The sequence below is a fragment of the Apium graveolens genome, chromosome 1 (genome assembly GCF_009905375.1).
Source record: "Apium graveolens cultivar Ventura chromosome 1, ASM990537v1, whole genome shotgun sequence".
Taxonomy (NCBI): Eukaryota; Viridiplantae; Streptophyta; class Magnoliopsida; order Apiales; family Apiaceae; genus Apium; species Apium graveolens.
In genome coordinates, this window is record NC_133647.1 from 53,700,864 (window position 1) to 53,718,464 (window position 17,601).

The window sequence follows — 17,601 nt, forward strand, 5'->3', positions numbered from 1 at the left end:
AAGAAAGCAGTTTTGACATCCATTTGCCAAATCTCATAGTTAAAGTAAGCATCTATTGTTAGCAAAATCCAGATGGACTTGACCATAGTAACTGGTGAAAAAGTCTCACCATAGTCTATACCATTATTTTTGTTTGAAACTTTTTCCACTAGTCGCGTCTTATAGGTCTGTACTTTAACATCCATGTAAGTTTTCTTCTTGAAAATCCACTTGTACCCTATAGGTTTTACCCCTTCGAGTGGATCAACTAAAGTCAATACTTTATTTTGATACATGGATTCCATCTCGAATTTCATGGCTTCTAGCCATCTCTCGGAATCTGAACTATTCATAGCATCTTGGTAGGTGAGAGGCTTTATCATTATCCGTAAGCATCACATCACCATTTTGAGTCAAAAGAAATCCATAATTTCTCCCGAACTCATGGTGAATCCTACGAGATCTACGAATAACCTGTGTTTCCTGAACATGATTACTTTCAACATTTTGATGTACATCCTGATCTTATTCTAACTCTGGTTCAATGTTATCATGTGGTTCTCGATCTTCATCGAGATGTATTATCCTCCCACTGATTTTCTCAGAAAGTAGTTCTCCCTTCAAGAAATACAACGACCCGAGCAACAAACACTTTGTTCTTGAAAGGATTAGAAAACTATACCCTAGTCTCACTTAGGTATCCCACAAAATAGCATATATCTAATTTTGGTCCAAGCTTGTCAGAGGCTAAACATTTTACAAATGCTTCACGTCCCCAAATTTTCATAAAAGACATGCTATGATATTTGTCACTCTATATCTTATACGGAGTATTTTGAACCGCTTTAGTCGGAACTTGGTTAAGTGTATATGCAACCGTTTCTAGAGCATAACCCTAGAAACTGAATGGAAGATCCGCTTGACTCATCATCAATCACACTATATCCAACAATGTACGATTTCTCCTCTCAAAATCTATTCCATTGAGGTGTTCCAGAAGGAGTAAGTTATAATACACTATCACACTCCTTCAAGAAACTCTTGAAATTGAGGTTTAAGTATTCTCCTCCATGATCTGATCGTAAAACTTTTATACTTTTCCCTTGTTTGATTTTCTACTTCAGCCTTATATTCTCTGAACATTTCAAAAGAATCGGATTTATTCTTCTTAAGAACCACATATCCATATCTACTGAAATCATCAGTAAATGTTATGAAGTAGTATAAGCCACCCCTTTCCATCATACGCATTCGACCACATACATCATTATGTATTAGTCATTATCATTCGGTGGCCCTTTCACCTGATCAGGTAAAAGAAGCTTTAGTCATTTTGCCAATGAGACAAAGTTTGCATCTTCTGTATGATTCAAAATCAAACTTATCCAAGTATTCATCTATATGTAACTCAGAAATACTTTTCTCATTAATATGGCTTAACGATAATGATAGAGGTAATGTTTGATTTGAGTCAACTTAGAACATATAAATTATTGACTAGTTGTGCAACATTATAAGTCTTATCATTGAAATAGAATAACAACTATTGTTTATTTAATTAAAATGAAAACCTTTTTTGTCCTGACAAGAAATTGACTTAATGTATCCGCTAAAGGCAGGCACGTAATAACAATTTATCAAGTTCTCAATCTCGCCTTATGGGCAACATTAGGTATCGAGTTCTTTCAACTAGAGCAACAACTTTTGCACCAATTCTAACCCTATACCTGAAGCTTGACCATTTCTACTCTTCTTCTTTAGATCTTCCAAACAAGCCCGATAATTTAACTTTTAATCATCCAGTTATTTCCACGGAATTGACAATCATCTCTTTTAGCAACACCAAGATCAGGCTTCAAAAGCCCTTTGGGATTGGACTTTGGTTTGGCACCGAATAAGATTAAATTTTCACCTTGCCTGTCCACTTGCATTCCATGTGTACATCATCAATATGGACGTAATTCATGCCTTTACCGTGTTATTTTCAGCAGTTCTAAACATGCTTAACAACTCAGTGAGTGTTCTGTCTATCTCATTCCTTTTGTTCTTAACAAACTGAGAATAGAAGTTGTTCAAAGATTGTTTGATCATATCAAGCTGAGTCTCTAGATCATTCTTGAAACCCAAAATATCAAGGTACATATTCCTATCACCTTTAGAACATGTGGTCCAACCGAATATGATTCTCCCATTAATGCAAAAGTATGGTGCCTTATTATTGTCAAATCTTTCTGACGAGCCTATCCTTCAAACATCTTTTGAAGGTGCTCAATCATATCATAAGCATCATTATGCTCTTGTTGCTTCTAAAGCTCAGCACTCATAATTACAAGCATGAGACATGAAACATCAGTTGCATAATTAATTTGCTTCTGGTAAGCATTTTGTTCTGCACATATTTCATTCTCAACTAGAAGAAATAAGAGAGGGGTTTGAGTGACATCCTTGAACCCGAGGACAATCCCCAAGTTCCCATGTCAATCGAGGAAATTATTTCATGTCAGCTTATCCTTCTCAAGGACTATTACATAAAGAAGTTATTTGTCATTTGATATCTACAATATTAAAGTGCATAAAATGACTTGGTCTACAGATGATCATTAAATTATGTTCAAGTGATTAGTCATATATATATTCACAATATATATCTCCCACTATTTTTATCAAATCAATAGCCCTAACTATTAATTCGGAAAAAATATCTTCCATATCATTTCTAGTGAGCCAACATCCATATTTCACCACGCGTTAGGTCAGCTTTGGATTTTCTCCTAAAACATGATTATTTAGGTAGACAACATTTGTCAATTATATCAACTATATAACTCTTGGATAGTTTGGTGGAACAACAATTGTTCATATTTATCTAATAAATCTCGCCAAACTCTATGCCTCTAAGTTCACAATCCTATTGTGGTAAATTAGTTAAGTCGAACCCAATAGTCAAAAAGTATCAATATACTTCAACACATCTCCCACGATAGATAGGAGTACTTTGCTTTGGCGAACCCACTCCTATTCGATCTAGGGGTTAACGCATTGAACTCATTGGAAGGCATCTGATCAACTTAATATTAACTTTAGGGTCTTGTTAATTTAAAAACGATCATGTTCCCAGCATAAAGAGATTCCCAATTTTTCCTTGAATAAAATATTTCAAATCAATATTCGTCAATGGTTTGATTTCTAGGTAGTGAGGGAGTCACAATGGTCTCGCTTAAAACCCACAACCTTACAAGTTCAATGAACTCGCTTTTGACAAAATTGCCCCATGTCCGAAATAAAGAAATTTTTTATTTTATTCCGTGTTTCATAAACACGAGAGTCTCATAATCATTTGTTCATTTTAAAATCTTGAATCGTTACAGATTTTATCTTGTTTAGCAAGTATGGCATGGGTGTCGTATCTAATACATACATCCTTAATCTAATTAAGCATGCATCATAAACTACTCTACACATACATTAATCATATGCGCATATATATGTAAAGTGCAATAAATAAACGTGATTGGTTATGGCTTCATCCTATGTGATCTTTATCAAGCTAATGACAAAAATCTAGGTCAATCTAAGGTGGAAAATAAATACAGGCTATCTATTACATGTCTTCTTTCTTGTATTGCTTCCTTGGATGGCCTCCGTGTGGGATTACCCTTGATCTTCAAATCTTCATGTCTTCATGTACATTACAAGAATGAAATATGAAAACTAATTTAATGAACTTACAAGAAGAACTCGAGTTACATTCTAGATTTCATAATTACAAGATTAAACGACATGCAAGCCGTATTTGAAAAAACAGAACCATTAACCTAAGGTCATAAGCCATAACCATCCACCATGCTCAATTAACACAAAATAACATGTTAAAACACATAATCTGATCTTAACATATCATACCCATCATGATCTAATCATAGAAACCAAATATTGAAAAAATCAGAAAATTTGAAATTAAATCTAATAACATTAAATCGCAGATTACAGGGCCTAAACGACATCAAATGCCTTACTGATAAGTCGTTGATAACTTTTGTTATCAGTTACATTCAGACACTCGACTCCATATGAAATAGCGTATTCATTCGCCAAAATCGGACACCAGACACAGATTTCAGCAAATCCGCTGCATCCGATTCAGAATCGTATCAAATACGATTCTTATAATAAGAACAAACACAAAACATGTATATATCAGTATATATACAAATTATATAATCATCATATTATTATACAACTCTAATGAATATCATATATTCAAAACATATATATATATATATATACGCATATATAAACATAACAACATGTAAAACATACAAAATCGCATACATAATAGTCATGGAATATTGTATACATGTTATCACCATAAAACCAGTAAACACATAAAAGAATTAAACACTTTTAGCAAATAGCTCTGATGCCATTGATGGGTTTCGAGCACATAAACGCAACAGAAACAGTAATTAAAAACGTAAATAATCAGAATTTTCGAAACCCACTGCAGGAATTATGTAAAAAATATATATTTAATTCGTAGATTAGATTGTTTAACTTAAGAAGTTTTACCAATTGGTTGACTAATGGATATCCAAAACTTGTTTAATTACCACGCATCCCGCTCTCGCGATCTACACTCTATCGGTATCCACACGAATGGTTGAACTCAAGGATTAAATGTGTACTAGCACAAACTCGTTTCTTCTTGATCTCTCCATCTTCTCCCTTGGTGGCTAGGGTTTTAGTAAAAGTCTTGCTCACAAAATCAGCCACACAAGAGATATTATATGGAGAGTATAATAAGAATTATAACTCTTAACTAATTATGAGTTATTATTAATTCGAAATTCCTATTTGTATAATAATTAAATCACACTTAATTATTTAACAACTGAATTTCATAATTAATATTAGTAAATTCGAATATCAATATTTATCTATTTAATTAAGTCATAGTTAATTAATATTATAAATAATTCGAATTATATTAATATAATTTAATTTCAATTTAAATTAAATAATCCTTCAAGCATTCTTAGTGTGTGACCCTATAGGTTATTATTACGTTGGCAACGAATATTAAATCTAATTTAAAATCATAAACAATGAGCGGCATCTAGTAATACATCATTACTACCCAAGTAATAATAATTGAATCGGTGATCGATTAAACCTTTTGTGAATAATATACAATATAATATAATCCCTTTAACCAAATATTATAGATTAAACTAGAGGCATGTAATGTGTCATCCTCATCATACTTAAATCCAAGTTTCCTTGATTAATGAGTACACTATCATATCAAATCAACATTTGAGTGTGGCCACACATTTCATAGTCTAGCTCACACAAGATGCCAATAATATCACTCCTAAAATTGGAGGGTTAAAACCCATATAGATCATTCATATTTCTCATACGATTTATAATATACCTAATGTCCAATTTTATCATTACCCGGTCAAGGATAAATTTTAATGGAATCAATGTATATTAATTCTCGTATAGAAATATAATGACTTCAGGTCTAAGGACCATTACATCATTATCATTGTGAGAATTACTTATGACATAAAAGACATGTAGAATCTCACATTGGGTCTGTCCAGCACCATGTACATATACATCTGCCTGTGTTTTTGACTTTAGTATCACTTTACCTATGATCAATGAGATGTGATCATCAGTAAACAAACACACCAGTCTTAATGCATTATTATTGTCCCTTAATAATAATACTCGACTTGGGACCTTTAGGAATATTGATACTATTCTTATAATCTCATTTCTAAGTCACGTACTTAGAGATATAGAATTGCATATCATATTCGAAGGACATTTATTAATCTAACATTTATATCGTAGTAAATTAATAATTAATAAATTATAAAGAGAATAATCTATAGAACATAAACATTAATAATCCTAATGTGTTAAACTAAAACTTCATAGTGTTGTCTCTAGGGCACAAACACTAACACCTAGACCATTGTAGAAATAGTTTATGATCATCCAATCAGGCATGCCGTGGTGTGGGCACTTCCTAAGCATCTCCGTATAATGATCCCAAGCCTCACACAGAGATTCACCAATTTGCTGAGCAAATTGAGTAAGAGCATTCCTGATTGCGGCAGTCTTCGCCATAGGAAATAATTTAGTGAGAAACTTTTGAGAAAGATACTCCCATTTGGTGATAGACGCCGGTGGTAGAGAATGTTCGCTTTGTCCCTCAAAGAGAATTGGAATAGTCACAACTTAATGGCATCTTCAGACACATCGTTGAACTTGAAAGTGTCAAATATCTCGATGAAATCCCTGATGTGCATGTTTGGGCCTTCCGTAGGATTACCCTCAAACTGAACTGAGTTCTGTATCATCTGAATCGTGCTTGACTTGATCTCAAAAGTGTTAGCCTTGATGGCTGGCCTGATGATGCTTGACTGAATGTCATTGATCTTAGGCTTAGAAAAGTCCATTAAAGCCTTAGAATTATCTGCTTGCTCCTTCATCTCTAAATAAGTTGGTTCTTCGAATTTCTCTTCTTTAGCTACTTTCTCTTCATCCTCAAAAACTTCCCTACGATCAACTACAAATTCTTCCTCGTCTTTTTCCAGAATTCTCCTACAAACTCGTGAACGCGTTTGCATAAACGATCGCTAGATTACCTGAAAGACAACAAGAAAGAAATAGTGTGTAAGTAACAATATCTGAGTCAATGAACTTTAACGATCACTGATGACAAACACATAAACTAAAAGTTAACACTTTGTTCCCTGGAAGCGGCGACAAAAACTTGTTAGGCTAAAACACGCGCTAATATTTCACGTAAGTATATGCGTTCACAAGTAATATAGAATCTTTTCTAGTTCATTCCCATAGAGACTGAATTGGTTAACTTATGTAATTTATGCACCTATGCACCGATGATATGGTTATTATCCAATGCTAAGACGGTAACAATTTTGGGTTATTTATACTAAGAATTATACTAATGATTATAGTAAGAGAGTAAAGATTGTTGTGAATTATATGAGACAAACATGAGATTCTAACTTCATTAAATACTTCATTCAATAACCTTATTATTCTTAACCTTAGCATGCAATGGTGATGACACTAATCAGATAACACGAAACTGCTAATCACCAACTTTCGTTGCATGAAGAACATACTAACAGATATCCACAAAAGAGATAGAAGCTGAATAGACACCAATTATATTGAGACCCTACATGTCTGTAGAATTTGACAACATAAAGGTTTAAAGCACAAGTTATCTATCATGATTACATAAGGCAAGTAAGATGGGTAAAATTACCTACGAATCATGCATAATAATAACACATGAACCTATGCTAGCATGGCAAGTTCTAAATTCTTAAATTCACTGTCGCTTCATTAAGAATTAACACGCTATCTTACAAGTTCGCGACTCTTATAAGACGAATAAGCACAACCAATACTAGGTTATCATACAATCACCGCACACTAAGGCATACAAACAATTTACCTAAAGAAATCCATAAATAAATCCGCTAGAACCCCACGATAACGATTAGCCCATAATCGGATTCATCATCAACGTGGGTTCCGATAAAAGCATGGTGTAATAAACATAGTCTTTATAACGAATGAATAAAACCAAGTATGAAACAAGAGTAAGGTTCACAAATAAGAAAACTAGCATCCAAGTTACAACTTAGAACAAAGATTCACAAGTAAAAACAAGATCTTCTTCGTCTTCGTTGAATCCGTGCTAAAATGGTCTTCTTACGGCTCTCCTGGCGCTCTGGTACGTCTCTCTATTAAAAATAACCTTATTTGAATATATATAGCAGCCCTAAATAATCTGGAAGTCTTCCCTTTTAGAATCAAAGTAGAAACAGTATAATATCCCATATTTTCAAATATTATTATTATAATTATTTGGAATTATTTACGTGATTTTATGTGAATTTTAGTTAATTATATGAAAAGTGGAATTGATGTTTGGGTGTTTATATGTGATATTCTTTGAGTATTTTAATTTTTATATGTTTAGAATAAATTATAGATAATTGTGATATTTTCCTGGTAATTTTTGGATTGTTATATGATTTTATAATGATTTATGAATTTATTAATTATTTTCTAAGTAATTATAAAACTATTTTATAAAGCAGGGAATCGTCCAACTTCGACTGTTTTTACATTTTTACAACCCGAAACTCTTCCGAAAACTCCTTCCGAACCTAATATGGATATTCTGAACATTTTCCATGTTTTAACTTTTTCTATCTGAATTACGGTTTGACCTGTACGCGTCCCGGTGCAAAATTTTTGGTACGATAATCGTTTTGATAAATTAACAAAACCCGTATCATCGAAAGACGGGATATTATTACATTATCTTCGTATAAAGTATTTTATAAGAAGTCCAGTTTTGATAATTATCCAAATCTGATATTAAATGGTATCATTTTCATAGTTACATAGCGGCTAAGTAATGTATTTTCGAATCCGATATGAGCCAATAGAATATCCGTTACGAGTTTAAACTGCATTTATATTGATCGATCTGCAATCTGGACTCGTATTTATGTTCATATTTATCGAGGTATTCGTTTTATCTCATTTTATGTGCATTTAAATGTATTTTATGGGTTTTCGGTGCTTACTGTTAATTTAGGAGTCATATTTGTTTTTCGAAAATAAACGGACCGGGACCCCACCGGGACGTCAAAACCCACAAAATTCATGTTTTTATTTTTATTAAATTATTCATATTTTAAATAGCCAGTATTTTTGTATTTTTAAATTATTCACAATTTTAGGGAATTTTAATACGAATTTTATATTTTACTGTTTTTAAAATTATTCCCCGTAATTATTATTTTGGGGCTTAATTATTGTAATTTTGGGAATAAAACACCCTTAATTGATTTTAGGGGTATTCATTTTTTCAAAAATATAAATAGGGTAATTATCTTGATTGTTTCATTTTTTTTATTAAAAACAAAATTCAGAAAATAGAAAAAGAAAACTCAAGAACACATTTTGGGGGTAAAAATTTGTTCTTCATCTTCAACCTTTGATTCCAGAAGCCGTAGTTAATGATTTTGAACGCTCTGATAACCAAATCAAAGCTCTTGAAAAGCCTTACCTGATTATACCATCAAAGCGTATGAACGTTTGGTAAATTTTCATTTCGTATATTAGGGTTCTTGGACAAGATTTGGGGTTTTTTTATTTGTGTGATTATTGGCTTATTTGAATGATGCAGATAGCTGTATTACCTTGATTACAATCGAAAAACATACAAATTGTTATTGTTTTATTGATGAAATCATTAAGTCGATATTATGTTTTTTTCACGGTTTACAATTCGATTCTTCGGCTTGTTTAACAAGTGTTTGATGATATGAATGTATGTATTAGTATGGTATGATCCTAAGCTTTGATTTTGTGTATAACTCGTTGATTTTGGTTGAGAAATCGCTGGTGGCCGGACTTTGCTCGAGGTCGTCGGGATTAATGGTTTTTTTGCTGGATGTTGCTCAAAGAGGACGAACAATAGTTCGTTTATACTTGATGTCTCTTACCTTGAATTTCTGTTGAGATGTTGTCCAAAATTATGCTGAAAAATGATGGGAATGGGACTATTTCGACCCCGTCGGAACATCGCCGGATTCCCGACCGTCGCCGAAATCTGGGAATGTTCCGGTAGGGTTCTTGACTCCCAACCCGGGTGTTTCCCCAACCCGACCTGTTGGTTTTAATTAAAACCCGGATTTGATCTGAAAAAGCCCCAAACCCTTACCAAATTCTATTTCTATATTTATGATTTAAATTTAATCAAAAATTCAATTTCTCTTTTTTTTAAAATCATTTCTTTTAATTTTAAAATTTTTTTTAGTTATTATTTTAAATTCTAAAAAAACTATTTACTTAATTATTTTAAATTCTAAAAATTATTTCTTTTATTATTTTCAAAAATCTATATTTTTTTAATTATTTATAATTTATTTTAATTGATTATTTATGGATTTAATTAATTGATTAATTTATTTAATCAATTAATTTTATTTATAAATATTTAAATAAAGTATGGGTAAGTGGGTACATGCGTATGTGAGTCATGAGTCTTGTCTTTGACTGTGTTTTTTATGTATGGGCTATCGTATGGGTAGGCGATAGGATTTTGGCGCGTAGTTTGTCGAGTAATTATCGTTTAGACGATTAAAGTGCTATCTTTTAATTATAGATGCGGATCATTCGAGATAATCAGAACAAGTTGTTGGATAAAGAATAAGATGGAATGGTATTGGGTAGTTGGCTTCTAGCAATCGCAGAAGCAGCACATCGGTAAAGTGTTGAAATGAAGGACGGTGATATTTTGAGACAGAATGCCAGAATAGATGCATCTTTGCAAGTGTGACTAACTACTAAATTCTAAAGGCAAGTATCCCTATCATCACTTATTGTTCAAGTGATATTTATTTTAAATCTTTTCATGCAAGTATTGTTTTCCCTATCCAGTTTATAATAGATAAATGTTTTACATATCGCTGAATTAAATGATTCTGTTTATGCAAGTATTCTTCTGCTATTTTTTGTTCAGAATAGCTAAGTGATTTTACTTATCAAATTACTGGATTTATAAATGTTTTGGATTTTGAGAAAAATGATTTTGTTGCGAGTATTCCTGCCCAAGTGAATGGGGGAATGAAATTATTTAGGATATCGATTGATTCAGCTCATTTTTCAATAAAAAGTTTTTAAGATTGGAATGGTTACTGGTTACTGGTTACAACGTAGGTGATCGAGATAATGGTCCAGCTGTAATATCTTTCAAGGCTAGTTATGCCTTTTCTGGCGCCCTATAGGTACCGTATGTCTTCGGGATACGGGTAGTACCTATACTTATGGTATGGCTGCGGGATACCGGTGTTGTTTCACGACTGACCATCGGAAACAACATGAAATATAATTGGTTCCAATCTAAATTGTTATCTAAATTTCTTTATTATTTTGATAATCATAGAATAAATGATTTATCAACTGTTTCTGTTTTTTGAATAATGGTAAAATGCAGTTTTATTCAGTTTCTGATTTATGCTTGTTGTGGATAAAAAACTAGAGTATATTAATTGATGTATTTATTACTAAGATTCAGGAGCTCAAGGCCTTTAATGGCTGCTCTCGTGTTTCGTAGCTTAATTATGCCTTTACGAGATGCCTACGTATCTATGCAAATTTGAGAATCAAGCCAAAAAATGTAGTTCTAATTGAGGGGTAGATCCCTTTATATAGATGTTGAGAGTCCTTGAATTGGACTAGGGATAGGAGACTTGTTGATCAAGTTCTCAAACTTTAGATAGACTTAGAAGTCCTAAAATAAAGGAATCAGATTCCTAGTTGGTGTAGGTGCCCTTGGGGCTATCTTTTATAGATTTATATCACTGATTGGACTCATTAAATGAGCTGTTAATCTTCCTTATTTATTAATTACAAAATTAATAAATAATCAGAGTTTCGGGCCTCGTTAATTGGGCTTCATTACTGGACCATACCAGGTATAATTAATTCATCATTAATTTTATTTCTAGGCTAATTTTAGGCCAATATCATTTTTCCCCCCAACTTCTGGGAAACCGTAAAAGATTTCGCAGAAGTTCAGTTCATTTGTTCCCTTACAGGGTGTCGTTTTTGCGTAAAGTGTAGAGCGACCTACACATTTACAACAATTTTCCTTGCACACTGCTTCAGGGTTATTTTAGAATCTCTCTATTGTTTTCCTTACCTTATTCCTTCTTTTTAGAAATTTTCTAGTATTTTTCAGGAATTTTCTCTTAATTTCTGAGATTTTTTCCTAATTTATTAGAATTTTCCCTTAATTCACATGAATTTTCCCTTAATTTCGGGGATTTTTCCCTAATTTACAGGAATTTTCCCTTAATTTCGGGGATTTTTCCCTAATTTACAGGAATTTTCCCTTAATTTCGGGGATTTTTCCTTAATTTACAGGAATTTCCCCTTAATTTCGGGGATTTTTTCCTAAATTTACAGGAATTTTCCCCTTAATCCTGGGATTTTTTCCTCAAAATTTTACCATAAATAATTTTTGAAAATTATTTTCTAATTTTCCCTAATTTTCTGGGATTTTATGCTTAGTTTCCCTATTTATTGGGAATTATTAGCAATTTTCAGCCCATTTTCTAATTAATTAAATAATCAGAAAAATAGGATTTTACTGCACAAGGCATCCTAGGCGTTGTTGATCCGCGCCTAGGAGGCAATCTTCCAACAACGTCTAAGAAATATACACCCTGGGCGTTGTTGGAGGCTGATACTTCCTGGGCGTCGTTCATCCGCGCCTAGGAGACAATCTTCCAACAACGTCTAGGAAATATGCATCCTGTGCGTTGGTGGAGGCCGATACTTCCTGGGCATCGTTGATCCAAGCCTAGGAGACAGTCTCCTAACAATGTCTAGGAAATATGCATCCTGGGCGTTGTTGGAGGCCGATACTTCCTGGGCGTCGTTGATCCGCGCCTAGGAGACAGTCTCCTAACAACGTCTAGGAAATATGCATCTTGGGCATTGTTGGAGGCCGATACTTCCTGAGCGTCGTTGATCCGCACCTAGGAGACAATCTTCCAACAACGTCTAGGAAATATGCATCCTGGGCGTTGTTGGAGGCCGATACTTCCTGGGCGTCGTTGATCCGCGCCTAGGAGACAATCTCCTAACAACGTCTAGGAAATATGCATCCTGAGCGTTGTTGGAGGTCGATACTTCCTGGGCGTCGTTGATCCGCGCCTAGGAGATAATCTTCCAACAACGCCTAGGAAATATGCATCCTGGGCGTTGTTGGAGGCCGATACTTCCTGGTCGTCGTTGATCCGTGCCTTGGAGATAATCTCCTAACAACGTCTTGGAAATATGCATCCTGGGCGTTGTTGGAGGCCGATACTTCCTGGGCATTGTTGATCCGCGCCTAGGAGACAATCTTCTAACAACGTCTAAGAAATATGCATCCTGGGCGTTGTTGAAAGCCAATACTACCATAATTCCTAGGCGTTGTAGACCCACGCCTAGGAGACATGTTTGGTACCATGCCCAGGAATCATGTCCTCTAGGCGTGGTTGGGCTTTCAAGCCTCGATTTATTCAGTAATTTTTTTTTTTGGTTTAGAATGTTCTACATCTTTTCAAAATTCAAACTTTATGGGCTTCCCGCCTTTACTAGGCCCATTTCTTTTGGCCCAGAACTGTTTGAGCTTCCACATGCTCATCTATATAAGGAGTCAAGTATGAGCTCATTTCTCACACTTTACTTTCACAAAATTTTCTTCACCTCTAGATTTTTCCACTCTGCAAATATTCTCTCAAGAATAGCCACCGCAAAGCGAATTCCGGCATTCTACACCACCGCTTTCTGGGCTCATTTTGAAGATTCCATTTGAATCTCCATCTTCTTCGATTATTTTCAAGAGCTTTTTGGGTTTCAGTCTTCATCCATGGCGGATTACGATTCATCTCACTCCCAGGTTCCCCAAGCGGTTCCCCGTCCATCTAGGGCCAGCCGAGGTAAAAAATCTCTCGTCCATTCCTCAGTTATTTCTCTTAGGGATCTTTTAACTGAGTTCGGGCAAGCCTTCCCTAACATGTTACACTTAGATGCATATAATTATCCTTCTAGATTTGGTTCAGAACAAGTAGGTATCATAGCTCGCCTCTTTGGTATTTCTCACCCTTATAGGGCCGAGGCTCCAGGCCCAAATGATAGGGCCTGTTACCCAAAGCCCTGGGCCATTCGGGTCTATAAGGAAACCTTTTATGTCTGTTTTCGCCTTCCTCTCCTTCCTTTCGTTTTTCGCCTTTTGGCTGAAGCCCGAGTCTGTTCGACCCAACTCATACCCAATTCTTGGTGTTTCATTCATTGCTATATGGCCCAATCACGTAAACATGGTTTTGAGCCCAACGTTTGTGTCTTTCTCTATTTATTTAAATTTGTAAATGCTTCTGAGGATCAAGGATGGGTCAAAATAGTTCATAGATCTTTGGCCCGCTCCTGCTTTGTTTCTGGCACCAACCCTGACTCGTATCCAACTTGGAAGAGCGAGTGGTTTTATGTGTTTCTGGATTCCGAGGAGGGTTGGGACCATTTTTTCAGGCTCAACTTCTCAAAAAGTATAGAAGGGTCTTTAAGAGACCTAAAATTGGGGATAGATGAGGATTCGGCCATCTAGGCCATCACAGCTGATAACTTGCATCATTGCGCTCTCATCCTTTCAGAGGGTAATTTGCAAAATTTAGGTCTAAGTGACCTAGGTCCCGAGGGTATTTCTTTCCCCTTTTATTCCATTTTCTTAATTCCTTATTTTGTCCTTCTTCTTACGTGCCTATATCTTTTTGCAGCTATGGCAGCTCTGGACACGATTTTCAAGAAGCGGGAAGCCCGTGCTGCCAAGGGCTCTGCTGTTGAGACCCACTGCGACAAGTGGGTTAGGATTGCTGACGGCCCTTCAGTCATGATTAAGGAGGCCGTCCCCACCTTTTTATCCCAGAGGCCCCTTAGCCTTGATGAGGATACCTCTCCTTTCACCGTCACTTGGGGCCTTCAGAAGAGGGACACCGTGGTAGGGAGTTCCGAGGTTGCCCATGTTTGGTCCGAGAGTGTGATTACGCCTCGTGACAGGGCCGAGATAGTAGAGTCCTATGATGACCTACAGATTGAGCGTTTGGGTGCTCAGGCTGTGGCTTCTGTAAGCCGCTTCCTCGTGTCCTTTTTTATTGTTTTCCAATTCTTTCATAAATACTTACTGTATTTGGATATGCTCGTGCAGATGAATACCTATCTCCAGGTTGCCCTCTAAAATATGAAGGATGTTAGGACTAGCCTAATCATTGCTGAGAGAGATAGGGACAGGTATCTCAAGGCTTCGGAGGCCAACTTCACTCGTTTTCGTGAGGTAGAGAAGGAGCTGGCGGATGAAAAGGAGAAAGTTCGTAAGCTGGAGCTGGATACTCAGAGGGCCCGGGCTGAGGTGATATCTGAGTATAAGGCATCTCAGGACTTTCAGGATGTCCTGAATGCTGAGTACAATGCTAACTTACCGGAGACCTTTTCTAGCTGCTGGGAGCAGATAGTGGAGGAGATTGGGAAGAAGATCCCGGAGGTGACTCTCGCAGCCTATCCAGTCCCTGCCATTCCTGGGCAAGAGCCTCTTCTTGAGGATATTCCTCTCTCTCCTACTCTTACTACTTCCGCTGAGGCCACAGGTGTTTCTCCTCGAGATGCTTATCCTATGGGAGATAAGCCCGTTCCCCCTTCTACTGCTGCCGATGGGGGAAACGATGATGATGACTTTTTCAAGGATCTTGAGTAGTTTGTTTTACTTATTTGCCCCATTGTGGTTTTTATGTATTGACTTATTTGTATTGGGAACTTATTACCCTTCGGGGTTTTATTATGTTATTTTAAGTTATTTGTTTGCTTTTCTATTATCCCTTACAAGTACTTGTACTATTAGTTTGTTAGCCTTTTAAAAAGTTGTCCCTTATTTTTCTCGTACTTGTACTAAAATATATAAGCAAACCCAACCATATATAGTATGAACCAAACAGTTCTATGATAAGATGAACTAAACAATTTTAAAACAAGTTTATGGCAACTCTTGGGATTCATCCCTTACACAAGCCTTAATAACCCTTAAAATAAAGCTAAAACATGTAAATCCTAAGCAAGCAAAGCTTCAAGGTGCTTTTAAACCTACTTGTCACTATGACAAGTGAGAATCGTACTTTAACTATTCTACACATAGTAAACCTTCAGGTTTTGGGCATGCCAAGTTCTCGGGACTTCAAAACCATCCATAGTCTCCAGCTTGTAGGTTCCTCTACCCTGTACACTCTTGATCTTGTATGGCCCTTCCTAATTTGGGGCAAGCTTCCCATTCTGTCCTACACCAGAAGCTTCCACCTTCCTCAAGACTAAGTCACCCTGTTTGAAGAACCTTTCTTTAACCCTTAGGCTGTAGTAGAACGAAGCCTTTTCTGATACTCCACTATCTTCGCATGTGCCTCATCTCGTACTTCATCAATTAGATCCAGGGCTAATCTTTGCCTTTCTTCATTTTTCTCAGCATTGAAAGCTTGAATCCTGGGGGAGGAATGTGATATCTCCACAGGAACAACTGCTTCTGCACCATATGCTAACATGCAGGGAGTTGCTCTAGTCGTGACTCTACAGGTAGTCCTATAGGCCCATAGTATTGGGAGTATTTCATCCACCCAGTTATTCCTTGACTTTTTGATCCTCTTCTTTAGTCTATCCAGGATTATTCGATTTGCCACTTCCGCTTGCCCATTGGCTTGCGGGTGAGCCACAGAAGTGAATCGCAACTCAATTTCATTCTCCTCACAATACTTCTTGAATTCCTCATTGTTGAATTGTGTTCCATTGTCAGTGACTAGGATGCGGGGAATTCCATACCGGTACATGATATTTTCCCACAGGAATTGTGCAAATTGCTTAGTTGTGATTTTGGCCAAAGGCTTGGCTTCAATCCACTTAGTAAAATAATCAATGGCTACAATCAAGAACTTCCTTTGTGCCGTGGCCATTGGGAAAGGCCCCAGTATATCTATTCCCCATATAGCAAAGGGGATAGGTGAGTTGACGGAGGTCAACATCTCAGGGAATTGTCTAACAATAGGTGCATGCTTCTGACAGCGGTCACACATCTTCATATATTCTTTGGCATCAGCCATCATTTCTGGCTAATAGAAGCCTAAATGGGTTATCTTATGAGCTAATGCTCTGCCCCCCAAGTGTTGCCCATATATGCCTTCATGTACTTCTTCAAGAGCCAAACGTGCCTCATCGGGCCTGAGACACCTTAAGTAAGGAACCACAAAAGATCTTTTATACAAAATCTCATCTATTAAAGAGTATCTTAGTGCTCGAACAGCCAACTTCCGTGCTTCAGTGGCATCGTTTGGCAGCCATCTGGTTTGAATATGAGTCTTAATGGGATCAAATTATGAAGTCCCCAGACCTATAGGAGCTACAAGCTTAACATCAATTCTCCGTGTCTTCAGAACACGGAAGTATACATTTCCCGAAATTTCCTCTATCTCGGATGAAACAAACTTTGATAACGCATCTGCCTTAGAATTTTCCTCCCTTGGAATGTGTTCAATATGGAATTCATCGAATTGGGTCATCACAGCCCTTACTAGGTGGACATACTTAGCCATCGTATCATCCCTTGCCTCAAACTCTCCATTTACCTGAGATATGACCAGATTCGAGTCTCCACAGACTTTTAAGTTCTTGACTCTAAGTGTCCCTGCTAAACCGAGGCCAGCTATCAGAGCTTCATATTCTGCCTCATTGTTTGTGGTTGGGAAGTCTAACTTCATGGCATACTCAATTAAGAACCCATCGGGGCTTTGTAAAACCAAACCAGCCCCACTTGAATTTGTTTTTGATGCTCCATCAAAATAGAGAACCCAATATTCTTTCTCCTCATTATCCTTTTCTTTGTCCCCCTTATTAACTTCCTTGTCCTAAGGTATGGTATCTTCCTGCCCCCGACTTCTTGGTTAGGTATGGTACATTCCACCACGA

At 36.2% G+C, this 17,601-nt stretch overlaps 1 non-coding gene across 1 annotated transcript; it reads left to right on the forward strand.

Moving 5' to 3' along the window:
* The first annotated feature begins 6,004 nt into the window (after window positions 1–6,004).
* LOC141682435 (small nucleolar RNA R71) lies at window positions 6,005–6,111 on the forward strand. The gene has a single exon (XR_012559783.1). It is a non-coding gene; the product is annotated as a small nucleolar RNA R71 (small nucleolar RNA).
* Window positions 6,112–17,601: the final 11,490 nt, after the last annotated feature.